This window comes from Myotis brandtii, unplaced genomic scaffold, assembly GCF_000412655.1.
Source record: "Myotis brandtii unplaced genomic scaffold, ASM41265v1 scaffold496, whole genome shotgun sequence".
Lineage (NCBI taxonomy): Eukaryota > Metazoa > Chordata > Mammalia > Chiroptera > Vespertilionidae > Myotis > Myotis brandtii.
This window is the reverse complement of record NW_005368921.1, coordinates 1,026,265-1,029,410: the sequence shown is the minus strand read 5'-3', so window position 1 is coordinate 1,029,410 and position 3,146 is coordinate 1,026,265. Positions and strand designations below refer to the sequence as shown.

Below are 3,146 nucleotides of genomic sequence, written 5' to 3'. Positions count from 1 at the left end.
GCGGGAGAGGCTGGGGCCCCGGGCTCCCCGGGGACCCCGAGCACCGGAGGGCAGCGGGTGAGTGAATGTGCGGATTAGGGGGACTTAGGAGAACTGCGTCCCTGCGAAGCTCCGGGGCACTCCGCGAGGGGCTCAGCCCCCCTTCCCGCCGCCGGGTTTAAAGGCAAAGGGCGGGGCGGGGCGCGCACGGCAGCCTCCCACCTGCGTCCTAGGTGGGTGCCGGGGCGTTTCCCACGCGCCGGGGACGCTCCTTCCTTCTCCCCGCGCCACTCGGCACAGCCTGGTCCTAGTGGGTAGGTGGGTGTGGGGGGCTGTGATGGGATGGGGCTTGGAACCCCGAAGGTAGAACAGAGGTTCCTGGGCATTTCCACTTCGGAACGCCCATCCAGTTCAGACCCGAAAAACAGGGGTGCAGCTTGGTGGTCAGCGGGAGCGGAATTTAGAGGTCGCTTGACTTATATCTGGGGTGTTTTTATAGAATGGACTTCTTATTCCCGCCCCTGCGTTCCCTTGGGTGTAAAACTTAAGGAGGGTACACACTGCCTCTGCGTGTGTCTGTTAACTAGGCGCCAGCCACTGATTAAGCTCCTTCCTTTGAGCCTCTCAATTCTTCACTCTGCCTTTCATGCTGCCACGAGTTACCTTCATGAAAAGTCAATCTGGCCATTTGAGATTACATTTAAAACTCCTCTTAGGCCACCCACAGCCTGGCTTACATTCTTAGCTGGGTGTCCATGGCTTTTCACAGTGTGGCCCTGAACCTGACCCTGACGCTCAGCCTCGTTTTCCAAACTCCCTAATATGTTTCCTGTCTCACGCACTGGACTCCCAGCCACGGGGAAGGGTGTGCCTGCGTTGTGCCCTTTCATGCCTTGGTACCTATGCTCCTGCTGTTCCCTCTCCTTGAAGTTCTGGCCACTTCTCTGCCAAGTGAACTTCTGTTTCAGGACTGAGCTCAGTCATCCCTCTGAAAACCTCTATTCCCGGCTCTTCCAGACCAAAGCAGTCACATCTTTGTGTCCGTTAAGTACTGTACCTCTGCTACCAGTGGCACTGGTACAACTCAGTAATATGTTCCTGAGCTCCTAACATGTACCTTGCACTGTACTGTGCTCAGTGCCAGGTGGACAGAGAGATGAATAGGACAGAGTTCCTGCCTTTAAGGAACTCATAGTCTGGAAGGAAAAACACATGTAAATGAGTCTCTGCAGTTACAGTGTGACAGAGAAGTCTGCCTTGGCCTCCTCACTCCAAGCTCTCTGGAGTGAGCTTATCTACTTCCACAACTTCACACACTCTCCTGGTATATCCTGATACTTCCACAACGTCAGCCCTGACCGTTCCTTCCGCACCTTTGAGACTTGTCCACTTGGGTTCAGATGAGGGACCATATATTGGGCATCTACATTGTGCTGAACGCAGCGATTCCTGATCTCAAGGAGTTTATATTATAGTGCAGTTGTTAAGGGGGATTGAGTTAGAGTCACCTGATGAGCATTTTTAAAACACTCTTCTCCAAGTCCCCCTCCCCCCATAAATTTTGATTCAGTAACTAAACTGCAAATTCAAGGAGACTAAGAAGCAGTTCCTGCTCTTAGGGAATCTAAGGCTAATGGAGGGAGACAGACATTTTAATAACAATCTGTTTAAGTGTTCTGTACAACATGAGCTGATGCCATGATGCAACTCTATTACATGGCACAAAAGAAGATGTCCATTCTGTCTGGAGAAGTCAGGAGAGGGTGCCATTTGGGCAGAGTCTTAAAAGATGAGTGAATAGACTCCAGGGCCAGACAGAGGAATGTCTTGAGAGAGAAGCTTAAAAGCAGATAGATCACGAAGGACTTTGCATTGTAAGCATTAGCAGCCACTGAAATTTTGTTTTGTAGAGTAGTGCATGTTAATGGTAGACAATTCAAATAGTACTAAGAGGTACTATTTGAAAGGTAAATATTTCTCCTGCAGACTCCCCACCCCCAATATTTCCAGAGACAATCACTATGAAGTTTGTTATGTATCCATTGGAGGATTTTAGGCAAGGTGGTTATATGGCCAAATCTGGTAGCCATATTCTGGGTAGACTGAAGAGAGCAAGACTGGAGGCAGAGAAAGCGGTTAGGAAGCAGTTGAATAATCTAAGCAAGAGATACTCAGGACCTGAAGTAAGCTCAGGTCCTGAGTATGGGGATGGACAGAGGTCGGATAGGAAAATTTAAGGAAGAATTGGCCTGAGTCAGTGACCTGAGGTATCTGGGATAACTCCTAGGTTTCTTCTGTGAATAACTGAGTAGATAGTGTCAGTCGCTGAAAGATCCCAACATAAGTGGAGACAAATTTGGGGAGGGGGTGTTCAATTTTGGATATGCTGAGTGTGAGATATACACAGGATGTACAGGTAGACAGTGCTATTCATTAGTGTAACGTGGGATGGCACCATGAGAGCTCAGGGGTAAGAGATACAGATTTGCTTGCTAATGGTTCGGAGATGGTAGTTGGAGATGTGGGAGAGGGTGAGTTTGCGAAAAGAGGCTGTGTGAAGTGAGGAAAAGGACTATAAAAGTGCAGACCTTGGGACATCAGCTCTTAAGGAGCAGGCAATATGGGGTCAAAGAAAGGTGTTGTGTGTTTTTTAAAGATAGGTTTTTACTGATTTCAGAGAGAGATAGAAACATCAATGCTGAGAGAAAAATCATCAGTTGACTCATCTGCCTCCTGCACTCCTCCACTAGGGATCGAGCCCGTAACCTGGGCATGTGCCCTGACTGGGAATTGAACTGTAACCTCCTGGTTCATAGTTCGGCACTCAACCACTGAGCTACACTGGCTGGGCGGAAATGTTTTGTTTTATGTTAAGTTTTTTCCCCCAAAGATAGAAGATCTCTGAGCAACTCATGGGGATGGGGTCAGTATAAAGAGAAGATTGGTAACAAATGAGAAACGAGGAGCAACCAACTAAGGGACAGAATAGTGATTATCGGTCATACAAATGGAGAGCTTAGATTAGAAGCAAAGAAGTCAGGGTGAGCATTTGAAATATGTACTCCCTCTGTCCCGTAATGATAATAGCAGTTGATGAATGTAATTTGTCCCATAATAATAGTAGCAAAAGAAAATAAATATAGAACGCAACATTTATAAAAAAATTA

General features: G+C 47.8%; 1 protein-coding gene across 1 annotated transcript in view; it reads left to right on the top strand.

Annotated features, from left to right (window-relative positions):
- Positions 1-3,146, top strand: part of TIMELESS (timeless circadian clock) — a 32,254-nt gene continuing 29,108 nt past the window's right edge. The window contains exon 1 of the mRNA XM_014548148.1: positions 1-57. The gene's annotated coding sequence lies outside the window, so the exon portion shown is untranslated. The remainder of the gene's footprint in view (positions 58-3,146) is intronic.